Here is a 22,391-nt window from a genome sequence, read left to right as displayed (position 1 = left end):
CATTGGGACTTCGTTGCTGCACCTGGGCTTTCTCTAGTTGTGGCGAGCGGAGGCTACTCTTCGTTGCGGTGCACGGGCTCTAGGCGCATGGGCTTCAGTAGTTGTAGCACACAGGTTCAGTAGTTGTGGGATCGCGGGATCTAGAGTGCAGGCTTAGTATTTGTGGTGCATGAGTTTAGTTGCTCCTCGGCATGTGGGATCTTCCCCGACCAGGGCTCGAACCCATGTCCCCTGCATTGGCACGTGGATTCTTAACCACTGCGCCACCAGGGTAGTCTGCCAAATCCTTTCTTATGTTAACTTCAAAGTGTTTTGGCCAGGATCCCAGTGGATTCTGTGAAGAATAGATTTTCCCTTCAGCTTAAGTTTGTTCTGTTGATACCACAGAATGATACTGCCTTGGAAGTAGATATAAACCTGGGATAGATTTGTAAAATTTGTGAAATATATGGCTGGTGTGAATAAGTGATGATGCCATTTCTTATGAGACCATCTCCTCGAGGTGGCATAGAGAAGTTTCATTTAAAAATATGTAAATGTCTACACTTTAAAAATCAATTTTATCCTCTATTATAGCATGATTTCTTGAGCATTTTTCTCTACATGGACTATAATATGAATCCTTTTCTCAAAGAAAAGATTAGTTTTATAATAGGACTTACAATTGAAATCAAAATCCTCAGTTGTATATCCAAGTTTGTAAAATGTATTATTCTGTGCATATAATGATGCAGTGAGAACCCAAGGTCCCAATTTGAATGCAGTTTATGGGAGTACTGGGGGGGCTCATTTTGGGGGCAATAACTGTCATAAAGAATCCCATTGTTGTGAAGTATAGAAATGAACAACATTCAAGTAAAAAGAAGTATACATTTCTCCTTGCTGTTCTGTTTCTAACAGAAACAAGGAAAGAACTGGAACTCTCTTTTATAATTAGTTTCATGCGAAAATGCCCATCAGTTGCAAGGGGGTATTCAACATGGGTAAACAGTGGGTCACAAGTGAACTGAAAAGGGCCTTGAAGGGCATAGTGCTTAGAAATGATATGTACCCACCAGATGGAAAAGAATGATTAACTTTAGGAAATAGAAGTCTGCAGTCAATTCCATTCTCTTTCTTTAGAGATGTTCTGAGCTGATGGAAGAAAGTCTAGGAGAGAAAGAGAGCATAGATCTTCCAAGAAGGTCTGGCTCCTGGATGACATAGATGGAATCTTCTTCCTGTAGTGCCCTTGGAATACCAGGCTTCTCATGCTCAGGGGCATCAGGGTGATAGAAGCTTTCCTTGGGGGTGGAAGGCTCCCCTTGGGGCAGCTGCTACCTGAGGGCTGAATGTGCAAGGGCTCTGTTGACTCAGCATGGCCTGGCCATCCGCATTCCCTGCTAGGCAAATTTTCCTTTCAGGATTCAGTTCTCATGGCACATGAAGACCCAGAACACACACACACACACACACACACACACACACACACATACATGGCATCCCTCATTTTTCACTTCTGCAGAAGCCCTTCAGAGAACTCGGGCCTGTCTCTCGAGTCCCACCAGCAGATGTCTCTCCTGGGTCTGAAGACCAGTCGTCCCACATGCTTGTGTCTGGAACCACCTTGGGTCTTAATCCAGTTTGACCCTTTCACCAGTTCTTGGTCAGAGGGTCAGTGCTTTGCACCATGCATGCTGTTGTGCTTTTAAAGACGTTTTCTCAAATAAGACCCTGAAAATTAAGACATGTTTTGAATTTTTAAATATGTCTAACTAGAAAAGACAGTTTCCTTCATTTTCAAGTGACAACATAATGCAATCATTTCAGTAAGTTTTGCCACAAAACATTCTCAACAAAAGAACCATGAGCAGAAGACTTAGTTTCAAGAAGAATATCTGCTTTGTGACTCCAGGTACGTCTAAAATGTACATTTGGTTAGGAAGTTCCTCTGCTTAAAACCTTGTCCTGCCTCCTCATTGCCCAAAGTTAACATCAGAAGTTAATTAACACTAATATTATAATGAAATTTAATAATATTTTATGTAATAATGATATAACAATATCATTATGTTATTTTTCTGGATTTTGTGGTATTTGCCACCTTTAAAAATTGTGATTTGTTAAAATTACTTTTCTCATTCTAAATATTCACTATTCTATAAATGTATTATTTTACAAATAACTACAAAATATTTCTTAAATAAAAACAATATTATTTAATATTTAACATTTAATATTATATAAAATGATAAAAACAATTGTATTTTTTTAGTGAAGTGGGATTCCCAGTTGTATTCAGGCCCCACAAAACCTGGATCCACCCATTATACCTCAGTCAGAATTCACTTAGAGTAGATCCCTATAAGCATCTGGAAAAACTAGAAGTAGGAAAAAAGACAAAAACCCAAGGGAAAGAAAGTTCCTCACTTATCTTATCTCTCAATGAGAGGAAATTGCTTTGAGTTCCTTGGGAGGATGCTTTAACCCACAGTTTGTTTCCTTTGGGGGTGCTTAGGAATTACTTTTTGAACATGACCTCCAAATCCATGTCCAAACCATGAGCAACCCTGGGGTTTCCACCTGTGTATATTTCAGACTTACAGGTGTGTCACAGCCAAGGGACTTTCCCCTTTTCAGTGGTCCCACTTCACCATCTAGCTATCTGCATCCTCTTGAAGGAGGTTGCCTGCTGTTATCTAGTCCAAGCCAGCTTGTCTCCTCCAATTCAGTCCCTGAACCAAGTCCATGCGATGCTCAGAAAAGATAGATACCTCCACGTTGAGAGATTGACAAATCCTGGTCTATTGTGGTGAGTTCCTCTTTTTAGAAGCTTTGAAATCTTCTCATTCTATACTGAGCCCCTGTTAAATAATAGAGGAAGGAATCAGCTAAATTTATATTATTACTATTACCCAGTATCTTTTTTCCTATTTAGCCTCCCAGTCTGTGTTAAACGTTTCCCACTAGAGTAAAGCTTTAATAACCCAGAATGTTTTACCTCCCAAAATAGTAAATTCAGCACAAAGCCATAACAAAAAGGCCCTCCACCTCAAAACTTAGGAAAACTTACTTTGTGTGAGATCTGTCTTCTGAGAACATCAACTTTCCCTAAGAAATAATTTGAACGTCAGTGTCTGCAATGTTTAATTAATCTGAGTATAACCTTAGAAGTGCATGTGATTTTACTAGTCTGTCGAAATTGAGACCTGGTTGGTTGCGTCTGCCCAGTCAACCCAAGGGAATCGGCTACATAAAGTCTAGAAAATGAGAAGCTAAAGAGGTAGACTCTTCCAGAGCGTCCCCATCACTGTTTGGAGAAGATGGAGCTCTGTTTGGTCTTTGGTCATCGAAGATAGAAAGCTTGTGCTGAGTGACTGCATGGATGAGTAAATTGGACTGACTCTGCTTATTCCATGCTTATCAAGCCAACCTTCTGATTACAATCTTGTTTTCCCTGTAGATTTGCCTACTGAGAAAGTGTTGACTATAGAAAGCTGGCAATTAAGGTCTTGGCAGTTACACTTTTATGGTTACACTTTTATGGTTAATTAATAAATTGGCATTCTTCCAAGCCTGAGCATCATAGGGCACATAGACCAAGTGGAATTTCTAGGATTGCAGACAGATCCTGGATGGTGGATAGTGACCTCATTAGACTCTGGTTCGAGGGTGACAGGACCTGAGTGGCTACTGGGCTCTGTAGACGAACTCTTTATCTCCTTCTCCTTAAATGTAAAAGAGTTAAACATTAGTTTGTTTTAAGTCCGTTGAAATTATGGTTAGTTGGGATTCAGTTCATAAGTATAACTGTATTCATGTTCTAAATGTTCTTTATCCATTCCTTCAATTATCTGTGTAACAAATCATTATTGATGACCCCTCTGTTCGGCATTTTATTAGATACTGGGGATACAATGATGCATACAACACCATCCCTAGAAGCTTTCACTCCAGTTGGAAAAACACATATTTTAAATAATCATAATATGTTAAGTCCTGAAACAAAGTTATAGAAAAAAAGGTATAAGATTGCTTAATTGTGCACATAGCAAAGTCAGAGAAGGCTTTCCCTAGGAGGTAACATTTGTACAGAGTTGCAAAGGTTGGCCAGGAGTTTGCCAGGCAGATGGGTTAATCAGAAATTTTTCTGGAAGAGTGAAGAACATCTTCAAACAAGTAGTTCAGGATGGAATGTGGGTGTGAGTGCATGTGGATTGGGGAGTAGAAAAGAGGAAGACTTATGAAGCTAGAAAAATAGGCAGATGTCAGGCAAAGGGCTTTGCATGTTGGGCTAAGGAATGTATATCTTTATTTTGAAATACTCGCCAGAGAATGTCATGGATTGCATAACATTTGTCCGATTATAGAGGATGGATTAGATGGGCATGGGTGGCCTGGCAGCAGGAAGACTACTTGGGAGACTGTTGAGGGCTGAGGGTGTGAATCGAGGCAGTAAATATGAACCTGGAATGTTGAAACAGATTTCAAGTAAAATTAGTGTGGGAGAAGTGTCAGCGGGCTAGGATGAGGGAGAAGTCTTGCATGAGTCCCACGTTTCTGATTTGAGGTGATGGGAATGCCCTCAACCTCAACAAGGAATAAAGGAGGAAGGGCAGGGAATTTGTTATGGGGAGATGCAAGATGTGCTTGTATGTGTTGAAGTGGACCTGTCTGGGTAAAGATGTTCAGTTGGTGATTGCAAATAAGCATTTGAAGGTCAAGAGAGATATCTGGGCTGGAAATAAAAGTTTCGGAATTAAAAAATGGGTAGTAAATGAAGGTGTGAGAATGGATGACATTGCCCAAGAAGATCTTGGAAGGAGAGAGGAGAATAGGACCAAAGACAGGACTCTGGAGAACTTTACCATTTAAGGAATGAGCTGAAGAGTGAGGGAAGTGGAGAACAAGGGGCCAATTGATGATCTGTTTTGAGATATTCTCATGTTAAATGTTCTTGTCGATAATTACTATGCTTCCTTTCCTTTTTCCTTTCTCTTCCTACCCTCCCTTTCATCTCCTCCTCCACCACCACTTTTTCTTTTCCCATTTCCTCTTCTTCCTTTTCCTCCTCCTCTCCCATTCCCCCAACCTCCCCTCCCCTCCCTCTCCCCCTCATTTTTTTCTTAATGCTTGACTATTCCAAAATAAAATCTAGGGACACTGAAGAAGCATTTTTTTTTCCTAGCAAAATTTTTTTCCCTACCCAGTCTTGGAATCTTAATACAGACAAAACATCATTTACTTACTTTGCAACTGCAACATAATAGCTATTAGTCAGAAAAACTAACATTACCGAGCATTTATTCAGTTCCATGAATTATCTCACTCGAATCTCCCCAAATCCTGTGGGAGAGGTGTTCTAAATACCCTCATCTTAAAGAGGATGAATTGAGTCTCAGACGACTTCCATGGCTTCCCAAAACCACACACCAGATGTGTAGTCAGGATTCAGACCTAAGCCTAAGTGTCTAAGGCCTGTGTCACACGTCCCTTCCCCGTTACTTGCTCCTCTTGTCAGTTACAGTGTTGTGATGTTCAGTCCCTTTGTATCCAGCCTCTCTGGGAATTCTTCAAGTCTTAACTTCTATTAGGTCAAGAGAAAAAGTCCCCTCCAGTCTTTTTCCAGTGGCTGCAATAAGGCTTGTTGGCTGCTGGGTCTGTTCTGACTTTTCCTGTCTCCTGTCCACTGAACGGTTTTGGATTCCTCTCCTGATGGTCGATTTTGCCACCAAGACAGGTGACCTCACTCCTGAATAATAATAATAATCAGAGCAAACATTTGTACTTATTATGTGTCAGGCATGCACTAGCTCATTTTATACAGCAGCTCTACGGATCACTGATGGGGCTTTGCTGGATTCATCACAGCTCCTTTGCCTCTGAACTTGGCCCTGGCTGACCTTCTTGGACTCTGACATGGGGTCGACTCCCTACTCTGCTAGGTCCATGGCTAAGTCCCAGCTGGTCCTCCTTCTGCTGGCAGCTAAGATTTTCTCTCAGGCTGGGCCCTCCTGCTTAACTCCCAAGCATGTGGTCTCTATTCCCTGGGACTTTTGCCCTCGACTTCTACTGCTTCTGAAAATAAACACCCCCAAACCTGCCTTAACAAGTTGCTAATAATGCTACAAACAGAGTATTAATGTGTCTCACTGTCATAAACAGAGTCATAAACAGAGACAGCCTGGCACAGAGTGCCTGGGAGGCAGGACTGTCCCAGTAAACTTCTCATCCCAATTTTCTGGAGACAAACATTTCTGGACTAGTCGAACTTTATTTTATTTGCTTGGTTTCTCTGGCTGTAATAAACTGGGTAGCTTCCCAGTCCTTTCAGGACCTGGATGGGGTTGACAAATAAGTCCCACCTCTGAACTCCCAGGTGTCTGCCTCCGGATCTGGAGCATCCCATCTCAGAGAGAAACAGATGTGGGCTAGGGGTTGCAGACCGCAGGATTAACCAACATGCTGTATCTTCCTGTAACAACAGGTTTACTCCATGGCAGAAATGAAACTGTTACCAACCAAACTGGGGTCCGCTTGCTCTCACGCAATAAAGCAAACCTACTGACACCGGTTGTGGTGAAGGAAAATGTAGCGTCCATTGCAGGGCGCCAAGCAAGGAGTTTGTGTCTTTTAAGAACTAGCTGCCCTGGACTCCTTGCTTGGCACCCTGCAGTGGACGCTGCACTTTCCTTCACCACAACCGGTGTCAGTAGATTTGCTTTATTGCGTGAGGACAAGCGGACCCCAGTTTGGTTCGGTAACAATTTTATGGAGAACATGGGGGGAGTCCTGTTCTGGGAAGACCCCATAGAGTCCTACTTGGTTACAAAATCAGTGTATATGGAGTAAAGCCCACAATTCACATTTATTTTTAAGATTAAATGAAACTTCAGATTTCCTACTTGCTACAGACTGGATTCCTGGGGGTCATTGTCACTCTCCTCTGAGGGCAGAGGTAGTTTGGTGGAAAACTTTGTTAGGCTCTGGCCTGGGGTGGGGGTGAGCTGAGGCTGTTCAATAACTCCTCCTTCCCTCCCTCCCACTTTCCTCTCTCCTTCCTTCTCTATCTTCCTCTCCCCTCCATCTTCTGTCTCCCTCCTTCCTTCCCTTCTTCTTTTCTCAGGCTCTAGTTCTTAGTTTCTGTCAATGAAATGCTCTCTCTAGTGGGAACGGATTGTCACTGGCATTTTCCAAGCATAAACGAGCTTTGGAATTTGTATAGCTGTCATAGACTCTTAGAATGCCATCGCCCGCTGTGACCACAAAAGTCCATCCTTTTTACATCTTAGGTGAGGAATGGAAAGTGACTCAATAGACAGAAAGAGGCAGAGCCAGACTAGACCCCAGGGCTCCAGGCTTCTGGTCCCGAGCTCTCAGTGACATAGGGAGAATTGTCAACTAGGCTTTAAAACAAGGCACCAGCTCTGATTTCATCAAGAGGTTGTGGGATTTGCAGATCATCTGTTGCTGGTGCTGTTGTAAGAACAAGATTGTGGTGATCACAGGAGGTGTCTGCTCCAGATTAGTAATAGAACAGCCCTTCTGGAAATGCAGGGTTGGAGGGTGACTCTGCCAAACTGTAGTATCCAGTGCCCAGGGATCCAAATCCAGCCAAAACCAGGGCCAGCTGCTCCAGGGGAAGAAACAATCTGTTCTTTTCCTGCCCATCCGGGGAGCTGGGCATGTCCTGAGGCAGACACTGTCAGTTAGCACAGCTGCTCTCCTGAGAGGGAAGACTCTGTGAGTGCCCTCAAATTCCTGCATCCTTTTTCTCCTTGGCAACTGGTTAAATTATTTTTCCCAAAGATGATATGGTAGATGGATAACTTAGCACTACTTTTTAAAAATTATATGGGCAAATACAGATCTCTTCCTTCAGATAAACTACTGCTACATGGACCATTGACCCAGAAGAATCCGGAAAATATAGATGGACAAGATAATTTTGTATTTTATATTTTCTTCAACAAAAATGTCTGAGAACACTCCAAGAAAAGCTTTGTGAGAGGAGCTTAAAAGACACAAAGCAGAGCCATGATCCCTGTCCTCAAGGATCTGACTCTCTACTGGGTGATCATATTCACTTCCTATTTCTGCTTTAACAAATTCCTACAAACTTAATAGCTTAAACAGCACATGTTATCCTCTTACAGTTCTGGAAGTCAGAAGTCCAAAATGGATCTCATTGGATCAAAAAGGTTCTGGCAGGGCTGTGTTCCTTTTGGAGTCTCTAGGGCACAATCTGTTTTCCTGCTTTTTCCAGCTTCTGAAGGCCGTCCACATTCCTTGGCTTGCAGCCTCTTCCTCCATCTTCAAAGACAGCAATGCCCAGTCAAATCTTTCTCCCATTGCTATTTTTCTTGTTCTCACTCTTTTGTCTTTCTCTGCCAGTTTTATACACACTGTGGTAATTTTGGGCACATTAGATCATCCAGGATAATCCCTTCATTTTAAAGCCAGCTGAGTAGCAAACTTAATTCTCCTTCTCTACGTAACGTAGCCTAATTATAAATTCTGGATATTAGGTTATGACATCTTTGGGAGGCCATGATTCTGCCTGCTTTGGAGATTTAGACATGTTCCTAGGTAATCATTAAGCACTATGATTAGTGCCCTGATATGGGGGTAGAAGAGGCAATTATGGGAGCCTATAAGAAGAGCACCAGTATGAAAGGATGATGCAGTGGTGGGGCAGCAGTGAGGGAGTCTTCCTGGGAAAAGTGACATTTGAGTTCAGATTTTTAGCTTGTGTGAGAGTCTGGCCAAGAAAGGGGAAAAGACATTCTAAGAACAGGGAAAAGTGTACAAGAGAAGCATGGATATGGTGGCATGACAGGGAAAGAAACTATGGCGGGAGTGGTGGATGCTATAGGAGACTGGAAAATTCATGCACTGGAAGGTTCTGTTGGGAAATAGATGGCACTTTCAAAGAGGGTGATTAAAGAGCCCTTTAACAATATTTGAGTGAAGGAGATTTTGCAATGTTTGGGTTGGGTTAAGGGAAAGCAACAAGGAATGATGAAGTACCCCAGGATGGGCAGCAACCAGAAGTATCATGAAACCTAGGTCTGGGGGCAATGAGAAGGAGTCTCTATGAGATGATGGGAGTTATGACTATAGGGGGGCCACCCTGTGGTCTTTGATAGAAAAACACGGCCATGTGAAACCACAGCCTGGCAGGGAGAGATCCAGAGGAACACAAATTCCGATGCCTTTGCCTCCCACCTTCCAATCTGCTGCTCTTGCTTTTCATTGGTTAATCCAACCAGAAGCCAGGGGACAGGGGATCTTGGTGGACATAGTGCATGAAATTTAGCCCCATGCAACTCAGAAGAAAGTGACTCTGGAGGGGAGACTGCAGGGACCAGACAGGAGGACCTACTGTGTTGTGAATAAAGAATCTGAATTTTATACTGAAGGTCACAGGGAGCCTAAGAAGTATTATAAGTAGGTCAGTCAATGGTTCTTTGAACCTTTCTACAGGTTTGTTTACCATCCCATTCTCCACATTACCTTCATCCTGTAGGGTAAAGATTTTAATCTAGTCTCCATCTCTTATCTTTATCCCACCTCTCAGAACCTTGACAAGCTGATTTATACACTCTGTCAGCCAAAATATTAATGGCCAACAATGCCTTAATGTGCCACCTCCTTCAGATATGTTTAACTTTATTGGGAGCCTTCGGTCCCTGGATCAGTTAGTTATTGTCATAATTATGTTGTGTTACAAACCACTTCCAAAGTCTGGGGCTTCGAATAACAAGTATTTATTTAGCTCAGAAGTCTGTAGGGTGGCGATCTAGGCTGGGAAGTTTTTCTGGTCTCAACTGGGCTTGCTCACATATCTGGGGGTCATGTAGCCTGTTAGCTGAGGACTCACATTTCTTGGGATTTGCTGGTGGTCAAATGGTTTTTGACATGCTCTTCTCCCCATGTTTCACCCAGCCCTCCAGTGGGCCAACCTAGGCTGGTTCTGAGCACAGTGGTCCAGGTGCAAGAGCAGAATCAGAAATGTGCAGGCTCTTGACCAAGTTACTCCTTGTGTCACAACTGCCATCATCCTATTCGTCAAAGTGAGTCAGTGACTAAATAGACTCCACTTCTTTTCTTTTTTTTTTTTTTGCGGTATGTGGGCCTCTCACTGTTGTGGCCTCTCCCGTTGTGGAGCACAGGCTCCGGACGCGCAGGCTCAGTGGCCATGGCTCACGGGCCCAGCCGCTCCGCGGCATGTGGGATCTTCCCAGACCAGGGCACGAACCCTTGTCCCCTGCATCGGCAGGCAGACTCTCAACCACTGCGCCACCAGGGAAGCCCTAGACTCCACTTCTTGATGAGAGAAACTGCAAAGTCACATGGCAAACGACATGGGTAGAAGAACAAATAAAGAACTGGCACCAGTGAGACAATCAATCTGCCAGTCATTTCTGGGTGCCTTAACTCAGGCAGCAGAGAATGATTTATTTATCAAATTATGTATTTGTTTATTATCAGAATCCCCCACTAAACTGTCAGCCCTGACACAGCACAGCTGTACCTTCAAGTGGCTGTAACATATGTGCTCACAGCAAATTTTCATTGAAGCCAGTAGTGAATGCTGATGGGTTCACATGGGCATTATCCAAAGAATGGTCTTTATAAACCTATTCTAGTCCAACAAGTCCCCATAAGCAGACAATTGTCCCTGAAAATAAATAAGCACAAATGTGCTTTCCTCTTACACATTTAGTTCTGCTGTGTTTCTGTTTCACTTTCTCTTTTTCAGGTTTTGATCAAGCTGGGTGAACCTAGTCAAGGAAAAGCTGTCCCTCACTGGGGGCCTTTTCTCCCCTCATCACTCTCCACTAGGGCCTGGGGACTAGTTGACTCAGTTGTACAGTTTGGACAGATGACATCACTGAACTAAAGGGTATGATACCCCTGTTATGGACTGAATTGTGTCCCCTCTAAATTCATGTGTATTGAAATCCTAACCCCCAGTACTTCAGAATGTGACTGTATTTAAAGGTTGGGATTTAAAAGAGGTAATTAAGGTAAAATGAGTTCATGTAGGTGGGCCCTAATTAATATGACTGGTGCTCTTATAAGAAGAGGAGATTAGGACACAGACACACGTAGAGAAAAGACCATGTGAAGACACAGGAAGAAGAGGCCATCTACGAGTCAAGGAGAGAGACCTCAGAAGAAATCCTGACAACACTCGATCTCAGACTTCCAGCCTCCAGAGCTGTGAGAAAATAGATTTCTATTGTCTAAGCCACCCAGTCTAAGCTACGTCGTATAGCAGCTCTACCAAATTAATACATCCCCTTTCTTACAAGGGAACAGCTTATTTGGAGGGAGGCTTATTTGGAGGGACTCTCCCAACCCCACTCCCAATGTGAGTCAGAGGAATCCAAGTTGACTGCCTGGAAGAGGCTTGCCCAGAGAGGAAGTGCCAAGCATTGCATGTACTGAAAATCTCATGGGACCCCTTCAGAGTGGCCCATGCAGGTTGAAGACAGATGGTGCTGGTCCTTTCATGTGGCCTTTCCAGGGCTCTGTAAGCAGTTCTAACTTGTTCTTGTAGGCTGATGCTAAATTCCATTCATTAGCAAGTTTGCCAGTGACCTAATTTTATTGGTTCCTCAGGAGCTCTTCTCTTGCTTTCAGGCCTCCGGTCATCTAAAATGTGGTGTCTTCAGCAAATTCACCCCTCTCATTATGTGTGATCCCTCTTCTAGGCCATTTAGCCCTTCTTGCAGCTCCTAATAAATAAATACTGACTCTAAGACCAAAACCCAAGAGGCCATACATTTAATTGCTTTCCATGCTGAGATAGAATCATTTATTAGCTCTGTGCAAAGCGCAGTGTTTGAAAACTCCAAACCACATGAAACACTACAAGTTCTGAGTCAGAGCCTAAAGGAGAAACAGCCAACTCTCATCTGAACTTTGTTAGGCCTCATGACCTTTCACAAAACCTCAAAGCAAACATAATTCAGCCCCTGGATAGGCTCAAACTCTGAGCTGAGTCCTGTCGTTTGTTTGGTTTTGTAGCAGCTGCTTATATCACAAATCCACACTTCTGGTTTAAAAAAAAAAAAAAGATCCCTGAGATGGCTTCAAACCAGTGTGATGTTCTGTTTTATTTTTGTTTTGTAATATGTCTATTAGTTGTGAAACTCAGACTTCTTTGGAAAGCTAGCTCTACAGAACAACCTGTGGGTTTAGAATTGCCAGGTAAATCGGGACCAGGAGATTTAAATGGAATTCAGTGAGAAACCAATTATTGTGAATCTGACTGGAATAACTGGTAGAGAAGGAATAGCTGGGAGGAGGAGTAGGGAGGCCAAAAGAGAATAGTTTTGTTTTGTTTTAAAGAAGGAAGGTTTGGTGCTGAGGCACTGTCTGGACACAGTGGATGCTTGGTAAGAATTTCTTGATGACCTCTTCAACTCATGTAATCTGTAGTTTCTGCTTGTCCTGAACTTAATTCAGACAGCCCTGACAAGAACTTTGCAGCCATTTCCATATCACCGTATATCCGTCCGGCCCTGCTGGACTGTTGCCCGGCTGAGTTAGTGTGGAGGGAGCGCTATGATGAGAAGGAGGCCAACCCAGGGCTCTTCTTGCTACAACTGGACTGAGAAAGAGGAGGAATGTGGCAGACAGGAAGGGTTTGGACTTTGAGTCAGACATGTCCACTGGGTTGGGACAGTCGGTAATAGAAATTTGGTCGTATGGACTACATCCAATTCCTGGAGGTTATGGTGGTAGCCCAGACAAAGAAAGGTGACCAGAACAAAACCAGGGACTTCCTCAGGCAAGTGGAACCACACGCCACACCGCCATCTTAGCAGTCAGCCCAGGTTGGCCTGGTAGCAGATGGCTGCCCCAACTGTGGGCTTGGAGTTTGGGGGCAGGATTCTGATCAGTGTGTGTTAAAAGTTAGTTTGTGTAGAAGGGGAGGGTGAAGGTGGTGCAAGAGTGGATTCACATGGGATTCAGGGTGGGAACTTAGTTCTAACAGGTGCCCCCCTGTTAAACTGAGTCTCAAAATCAGGTAAACTCTTGTTGACTCGTCTATGAATTAGACCAGAACTACTTAATGCACTGCTCTTTTCCCTTTCCTCTTCCTCCCCCTACTCTCCTCTGCCACAGATGTATCTGGAAAGGTCTTGGAGCAGTGGAGGACATGAAGTCGTAGAAGCAGGGGATCTAGATCAGGCGGGGACTTGTAGGTCATTGTGAGACCTTGGAAAGTAAGAAGGCCTCCAACCACTTAACTCACTGTCTGCTCTTCTCTGCTTCAGCGTCCCCCAATCCAAGCAGGACCCACAAAATGAGATTAGACACGTTTTCATATGTTTCAGATGATATGTGAACCAAATCCAAATTATTTGCATCGGTAAACGTTTTGTAGACCATATTTTCAATGCGACCAAATTGCATTTGGTAAAGTTAATGGTTATAAGATTTTGTATCAGTCCTGCAGAAGGGAACAAAAGAGTAAATAATATTTCAATCCCACTGTTTTGGACTTCCATATTGACCTCACATATATTTCATCTCTGTTTATGTACACAAGTATTTAAATATGAATTATACCAAAATTGATGGATTATTATTGAAAAAAATTTTAAGATCAATCTTTGTTAAATCAATCCAATTCTTTGATAACATTTCCATAAAAGAGTTAAACCATTTTTATTTTTTATTTTTGTTTGAATACAAGGATCATAATTAGAATCAATTAATTTTCTGGTTTGATTAATTTATTCTGACTTAACTTTCACCTAGCTGTATATTCTGCGATTATGAGTTTTCCTTTGCAAAAGTGATTTCTACCAAGCTTATTTCTCAGGTCAAATTTAAAAAGATTTGATTCTTACATTCACTTTTAGCTAAAAAGCATTTTAAATTGTATGCAATTTTAGATACTTTTTTTTTAACATCTTTATTGGAGTATAATTGCTTTACAATGGTGTGTTAGTTTCTGCTTTATAACAAAGTGAATCAGTTATACATATACATATATCCCCATATCTCTTCCCTCTTGCGTCTCACTCCTACCCTCCCTATCCCACTCATCTAGGTGGTCACAAAGGACCGAGCTGATCTCCCTGTGCTATGCAGCTGCTTCCCACTAGCTATGTATTTTACATTTGGTAGGGTATATATGTCCATGCCACTCTCTCACTTTGTCACAGCTTACACTTCCCCCTCCCCGTGTCCTCAAGTCCATTTTCTACGTCTGCGACTTTATTCCTGTCCTGCCCTTAGGTTCTTCAAAACCATAGTTTTCTTTCTTTTTTATTTTATTTTTTTTAGATTCCATATATGTGTTAGCGTACAGTATTTGTTTATCTCTTTCTGACTTACTTCACTCTGTATGACAGACTCTAGATCTATCCACCTCACTACAAATAGCTCAATTTCGTTTCTTTTTATGGCTGAGTAATATTCCATTGTATATATGTGCCACACCTTCTTTATGCATTCATCTTTCGAGGAACACTTAGGTTGTTTCCATGTCCTGGCTATTGTAAATAGAGCTGCATGAACATTGTGGCATATGACTCTTTTTGAATTATGGTTTTCTCAGGGTATATGTCCAGTAGTGGGATTGCTGGGTCATATGGTAGTTCTATTTTGAGATTTTTAAGGAAACTCCATACTGTTCTCCATAGTGGCTGTATCAACTTACATTCCCACCAACAGTGCAAGAGGGTTCCCTTTTCTCCACACCCTCTCCAGCATTTATTGTTTGTAGATTTTTTGATGATGACCATTCTGACCAGTGTGAGGTGATACCTCATTGTAGTTTTGATTTGCATTTCTCTAATGATTAGTGATGTTGAGCATCCTTTCATGTGTTTGTTGGCAATGTGTATGGCTTCTTTGGAGAAATGTCTATTTAGGTCTTCTGCCCATATTTGGGTTGGATGGTTTGTTTTTCTGATATTGAGCTGCATGAGCTGCTTGTAAATTTTGGAGATTAATCCTATGTCAGTTGCTTCATTTGCAAATATTTTCTCCCATTCTGAGCGTTGTCTTTTCATCTTGTTTATGGTTTCATTTGCTGTGCAAAAGCTTTTAAGTTTCATTAGGTCCCATTTGTTTGTTTTTGTTTTTATTTGCATTTCTCTAGGAAGTGGGTCAAAAAGGATCTTGCAGTTATTTATGTCATAGAGGGTCCTGCCTATGTTTTCCTCTAAGAGTTTGATAGTGTCTGGTCTTACATTTAGGTCTTTAATCCATTTTGAGTTTATTTTTGTGTATGGTGTTAGGGAGTGTTCTAATTTCATTGTTTTACATGTACATTTCATTCTTTTACATGAGTTTTCCCAGCACCACTTATTGAAGAGGCTGTCTTTGCTCCACTGTATACTCTTGCCTCCTTTATAAAAGGTAAGGTGACCATATGTGTGTGGGTTTATCTCTGGGCTTTCTATCCTGTTCCATTGATCTATATTTCTGGTTTGTGCCAGTATCATACTGTCTTGATTACTGTAGCTTTGAAGTATATTCTGAAGTTCGGGAGCCTGATTCTTCCAGCTCCGTTTTTCTTTCTCAAGATTGTTTTGGCTATTTGGAATCTTTTGTGTTTCCATACAAATTGTGAACGTTTTCGTTCTAGTTCTGTGAAAAGTGCCATTGGTAGCTTGATAGGGATTGCACTGAATCTGTGGATTGCTTTACGTAATAGAGTCATTTTCACAATTTTGATTCTTCCAATCCAAGAACACGGTATATCTCTCCATATGTTTGTATCATCCTTAATTGCTTTCATCAGTGTCATAGTTTTCTGCCTACAGGTCTTTTGTCTCCTTAGGTAGGTTTATTCTTAGGTATTTTATTCTTTTTGTTGCAGTGGTGAATGGGAGTGTTTCATTAATTTCTCTTTCAGATTTTTCATCATTAGTTTATAAGAATGCAAGAGATTTCTGTGCATTAATTTTGTATGCTGCTAATTTACCAAATTCATTGATTACCTCTAGTAGTTTTCTGGTAGTATCTTTAGGATTCTCTATGTATAGTATCATGTCATCTGCAAACACTGACAGCTTTACTTCTTCGTTTCCAAATTGGATTCCTTTTATTTCTTTTCCTTCTGTGATTGCTGTGGCTAAAACTTCCAAAACTATGTTGAATAATAGTGGTGAGAGTGAGCAACCTTTTCTTGTTCTGATTTTAGTGGAAATGGTTTCAGTTTTTCACCTTTGAGGACGATGTTGACTGTGTGTTTTTCATATATGGTCTTTATTATGTTGAGGAAAGTTCTCTCTATGCCTACTTTCTGGAGGGTTTTTATCATAAATCGGTGTTGAATTTTGTGAAAAGCTTTTTCTGCATCTATTGAGATTATCATATGCTTTTCCTCCTTTGATTTGTTAATATGGTGTATCACATTGATCGATTTGTATATATTGAGAATCCTTGCATTCCTGGGATAAACCCCACTTGATCATGGTGTATGATCCTTCGAATGTGCTGTTGGATTCTGTTTCCTAGTATTTTGTTGTGGATGTTTGCATCTATATTTATCAGTGATACTGGCCTGTAGTTTTCTTTCCTTATGACATCTTTTTCTGGTTTTGGTATCAGGGTGATGGTGGCCTCATAGAGTGAGTTTGGGAGTGTTCCTCCCTTTTTTGGAAGAGTCTGAGAAGGATAGGTGTTAGCTCTTCTCTAAATGTTTGATAGAATTCGCCTGTGAAGCCATCTGGTCCTGGGCTTTTGTTTGTTGGAAGATTTTTAATCACAGTCTCAATAACAGTGCTTGTGATTGGTCTGTTTATATTTCTATTTCTTCCTGGTTCAGTCTTGGAAGGTTGTGCTTTTCTAAGAATTTGTGCATTTCTTCCAGGTTGTCCATGTTATTGGCATATAGTTGCTTGCAGTAATCTCTCATGATCCTACGTATTTCTGCAGTGTCAGTTGTTACTTCTCCTTTTTCATGTCTAATTCTATAGATTTGAGTCTTCTCCCTTTTTTCTTGATGAGGCTGGCTAATGTGTTTTATCAATTTTGTTTATCTTCTCAAAGAACGAGCTTTTAGTTTTATTGATCTTTGCTATCCTTTCCTTCATTTCTTTTTCATTTCCCTTTTATCTGATCTTTATGATTTCTTTCATCAGGCTAACTTTGGGGTTTTTTTGTTCTTCTTTCTCTAATTGCTTTAGGTGTATGGTTAGATTGTTTATTTGAGATGTTTCTTGTTTCTTAAGGTACGATTGTATGGCTAAAACTTCCCTCTTACAACTGCTTTTGCTGCATCCCATAGGTTTTGGATCGTCGTGTTTTTGTTGTAATTTGTCTCTAGGTATTTTTTGGTTTCCTCTTTGATTTCTTCATTGATCTCTTGGTTATTTAGTAGTGTATTGTTTAGCTTCCATGTGTTTGTATTTTTTACAGATTTTTTCCTGTAATTGATATCTAGTCTCATAGTGTCGTGGTCAGAAAAGATACTTGATACAATTTCAGTTTTCTTAAATTTACCAAGGTTTGATTTGTGACCCAAGATATGATCTATCTTGGAGTATGTGCATGAGCACTTGAGAAGAAAGTGTGTTCTGTTGTTTTTGGGTGGAATGTCCTATAAATAACAATTAAATCCACCTTGTTTAATGTATCATTTAAAGCTTGTGTTTCCTTTTTTATTTTCATTTTGGATGATCTGTCTATTGGTGAAAGTGAGATGTTAAAGTCCCCTACTATGATTGTGTTACTGTCAATTTCCCCTTTTATGGCTGTTGGCATTTGCCTTATGTATTGAGGTGCTTCTATGTTGGGTGCATAAATATTTACAATTGTTATATCTTCTTCTTGTCTTGATCCCTTGATCATTTTGTAGTGCCCTTCCTTGTCTCATGTAATAATCTTTATTTTAAAGTCTATTTTGTCTGATATGAGAATTGCTCCTCCAGCTTTCTTTTGATTTCCATTTGCATGGAATATCTTTTTCCATCCCCTCACTTTCAGTCTGTATGTGTCCCTAGGTCTGAAGTGGATATCGTGTAGACAGCATATATACAGGCCTTGTTTTTGAATCCATTCAGCCAGTCAATGTGTTTTGGTTGGAGCATTTAATCCATTTACATTTAAGGTAATTATCGATATGTATGTTCCTTTTACCATTTTCTTAATTGTTTTGGGTTTGTTATTGTAGGTCTTTTCCTTTCTTGTGTTTCCTGCCTAGAGAAGTTCCCTTAGCATTTGTTTTAAAGCTGGTTTGGTGGTGCTGAATTCTCTTAGCTTTTGCTTGTCTGTAAAGCTTTTAATTTCTGTGCTGAATATGAATGAGATTCTTGCTGGGTAGAATAAACTTGTTTGTGGGTTTTTCTCTTCATCACTTTAAATATGTCTTGCCACTCCCTTCTGCCTTGCAGAATTTCTGCTGAAAGATCAGCTGTTAACCTTATGGGGATTCCCTTATATGTTATTTGTTGTTTTTCCCTTGCTGCTTTTAATATTTTTTCTTTGTATTTAATTTTTGATAATTTGATTAATATGTGTCTTGGTGTGTTTCTCCTTGGATTTATCCTGTATGGGACTCTCTGTGCTTCCTGGTCTTGATTAACTATTTCCTTTCCCATATTAGGGAAGTTTTCAACTATAATCTCTTCAAATATTTTCTCAGTCCCTTTCTTTTTCTGTTCTTCTTCTGAGACCCTTATAATTCGTATGTTGGTGCATTTAATCTTGTCCTGGGGTCTCTGAAACTGTCCTCTATTCTTTTCATTTTTTTTCTTCATTCTGTTCTGCAGTTGTTATTTCACTATTTTATCTTCCATGTTACGTATCTGTTCTTCTGCCTCAGTTTTTCTGCTATTGCTTCCTTCTAGAGAATTTTTTTTCATCTTAGAGCAAATTTTATTTTATTTTCAGCTTTGAATTATAATTGACAAATAAAATTGTTTGAGTTGAAAGTGTACAACATGATGATTTGATAATTGAGAAATGATTATCAAAATCTATATATCTAATACATCCATCACCTCATGTAGTTACCTTTTCTATCCAGTAGTAAGAATGTTTAAGATCTACTTTCTTAGTAAATTTCAAGGATAAAATACAATATTATTAACTATAGTCACCATATTGTACATTAGATCCTCAGGAATTTTTCATCATATAACTAAAAATGTGTACACTTTGACCAACATTTTTCCATTTCCCCCACCTCCCAAACACCTGGCAACCATTATTTACTCTCTTTCTCTATGAATTTGACTTATTTTTCTTTCAGATTCCAGATATAAGTGATACCATACTGTATTTGCCTTTCCCTGTCTAGTTTAGCATAATGCTCTCCAGGTTCATCCATGCTGTTGCAAATGGCAGGATTTCCTTCTTTTTACAGCTTAATAATAGTCTATTGTATGTATTTTATAATATACATTATATTATATATGCCACTATTTTTTTAACACCTTTATTCGAGTATAATTGCTTTACAATGGTGTGTTAGTTTCTGTTTTATAACAACGTGAATCAGTTATACATATACATGTATCTCCATATCTCTTCCCTCCCGCTTCTCCCTCCCTCCCACCCTCCCTATCCCACCTCTCTAGGTGGTCACAAAGCACCGAGCTGACCTCCCTGTGCTATGCAGCTGCTTCCCACTAGCTATCTGTTTTACATTTGGTAGTGTATATGTGTCCATGCCACTCTCTTACTTTGTCCCAGCTTACCCTTCCCCCTCCCCGTATCCTCAAGTCCATCCTCTAGTAGGTATGCATCTTTATTCCCGTCTTGCCCCTAGGTTCTTCATGACCATTTTTTGTTTGTTTTTTAGATTCCATATATATGTGTTAGCCTACGGTATTTGTTTTACTATTTCTGACTTACTTCACTCTGTATGACAGACTCTAGGTCCAACTACCTCACTACAAATAACTCAATTTCGTTTCTTTTTATGGCTGAGTAATATTCCATTGTATATATGTGCCACATCTTCTTTACCCATTCATCTGTCGATGGACACTTAGGTTGCTTCCATGTCCAGGCTATTGTAAATAGAGCTGCAATGAACATTGTGGTACATGACTCTTTTTGAATTATGGTTTTCTCAGGGTATATGCCCAGTAGTGGGATTGCTGGGTCGTATGGCAGTTCTATTTTTAGAGAATTTTAAATTTCACTTATTGTGTTGTTCATCATTTTTTGTTTACTCGTTAGTTTTCTAGGTTCTTGTTAAATGTTTCTTGTAGTTTCTCCATTCTACTTCCAAGATTTTGCATCATGTTTACCATCATTACTATGAATTCTTTTCAGGTAGACTGCCTATTTCCTCTTCATTTGTTTCGTCTGGTATGTTTTTACCTTGCTCCCTCATCTGATGTGTGTTTCTCTGTCTTCTCATTTTGCTTAACTTACTGTGTTTGGCGTTTCCTTTTCACAGGCTGCAGGTTCATAGTTCATGTTGTTTTTGGTGTCTGCCCCCAGTGGCTAAGGTTGTTTCAGTGGGTTGTGTACGTTTCCTGGTGGAGGGGACTAGTGCCTGTGTTCTGGTGGATGAGGCTGGATTTTGTCTTTCTGGTGGACAGGTCCATGTCTGGTGGTGTGTTTTGGGGTGTCTGTGGCCTTATTATGATTTTAGGCAGCCTCTCTGCTAATGGGTCGTGTTGTGTTCCTGTCTTGCTAGTTGTTTGGCATAGGGTGTCCAGCATTGTAACTTGCTGGTCGTTGAGTGGAGCTGGGTTTTGGCGTTGAGATGGAGATCTCTGGGAGATTTTCGCCATTTGATATTTCGTGGAGCTAAGAGGTCTCTTGTGGACCAATGTCCTCAACTTGCTCTCCCACCTCAGAGGCAGAGGCCTGACACCCAGCCAGAGCACCAAGACCCTGTCAGCCACACAGCTCAGAAGAAAAGGGAGAAAAAAGGAAAGAAAGAAAAATAATAAAATAAAGTTATTAAAATAAAAAATAATTATTAAAATTAACTTTTTTAAAAATAATTAAAAAAAAGAAAGACGAGAGCAACCAAACCAAAAAACAAATCTACCAATCATAAGAAGCAATAAAAACTATGTTAAAAAACAAAAAAACAACAGAATGCTAGGACAAATGGTAAAATCAAAGCTATACAGACAAAATCACAGAGAGATGCATACACATACACACTCACAAAAAGAGAAAAAGGGGGAAAAAGAAAAATATATATCTTTGCTCCCAAAGTCCACCTCCTCAATTTGGGATGACTCGTTGTCTATTCAGGTATTCCACAGATGCAGGGTACATCAAGTTGATTGTGAATGTTTAATCCACTGCTCCTGAGGCTGCTGGGAGAGATTTCCCTTTCTCTTCTTTGTTCGCACAGCTCCTGGGGTTCAGCTTTGGGTTTGGCCCCACCTCTGCGTGTAGGTCGCCTGAGGGCATCTGTTCTTCTCTCAGAGAGGACGGGGTTAAAGGAGCAGCTGCTTCGGGGGCTCTGGCTCACTCTGGCCGGAGGGAGAGTAGGGTGCGGATGCGGAGCGAGCCTGCGGCGGCAGAGGCCAGCGTGACGTTGCACCAGCCTGAGGCGCGCCGTGCGTTCTCCCAGGGAAGTTGTCCCTGGATCCCGGGACGCTGGCAGTGGCGGGCTGCACAGACTCCCCGGAAGGGGGTTGTGGATAGTGACCTGTGCTCGCACACAAGCTTCTTGGTGGCGGCAGCAGCCGCCTTAGCGTCTCATGCCCGTCTCTGGGGTCCGCGCTTTTAGCCGTGGCTCGCGCCCGTCTCTGGAGCTCCTTTAAGCAGCGCTCTTAATCCCCTCTCCTTGCGCAGCAGGAGATAAAGAGGGAAGAAAAAGTCTCTTGCCTCTTCGGCAAGTCCAGACTTTTCCCCGGACTCCCTCCCGGCTAGCCGTGGTGCACTAACCCCTGCAGGCTGTGTTCACGCCGCCAATCCCAGTCCTCTCCCTGGGATCCCACCAAAGACCAAGCCTCAGGTCCCAGCCCCGCCCGCCCCGGCGGGGGAGCAGACAAGCCTCTCCGACTGGTGAGTGCAGGTCGGCACCAATCCTCTGTGTGGGAATCTCTCCGCTTTGCCCTCCGCACCCCTGTTGCTGCACTCTCCTCCGTGGCTCTGAAGCTCCCCCCCGCCCACGCCCCATCTCCGCCAGTGAAGGGACTTTCTAGTGTGTGGAGACATTTCCTCCTTCATAGCTCCCTCCCAGAGGTGCAGGTCCCATCCCTATTCTTTTGTCTCTCTTTTTTCTTTTCCCTACCCATGTATGTGGGGAGTTTCTTGCCTTTTGGGAAGTCTGAGGTCTTCTGCCAGCATTCAGTAGGTGTTCTGTAGGAGTTGTTCCACATGTAGATGTATTTCTGATATATTTTTTGCCGGAAGGTGATCTCCACGTCTTACTCTTCCGCGATCTTGAAGGTCTCCAACCGATACTGTTGATTTTTTTTAATAAAACTATTTCTACCGAGTCTGTT

The sequence above is a fragment of the Lagenorhynchus albirostris genome, chromosome 17, assembly GCF_949774975.1.
Source record: "Lagenorhynchus albirostris chromosome 17, mLagAlb1.1, whole genome shotgun sequence".
Lineage (NCBI taxonomy): Eukaryota > Metazoa > Chordata > Mammalia > Artiodactyla > Delphinidae > Lagenorhynchus > Lagenorhynchus albirostris.
Note: the sequence above shows the minus strand (reverse complement) of the source record.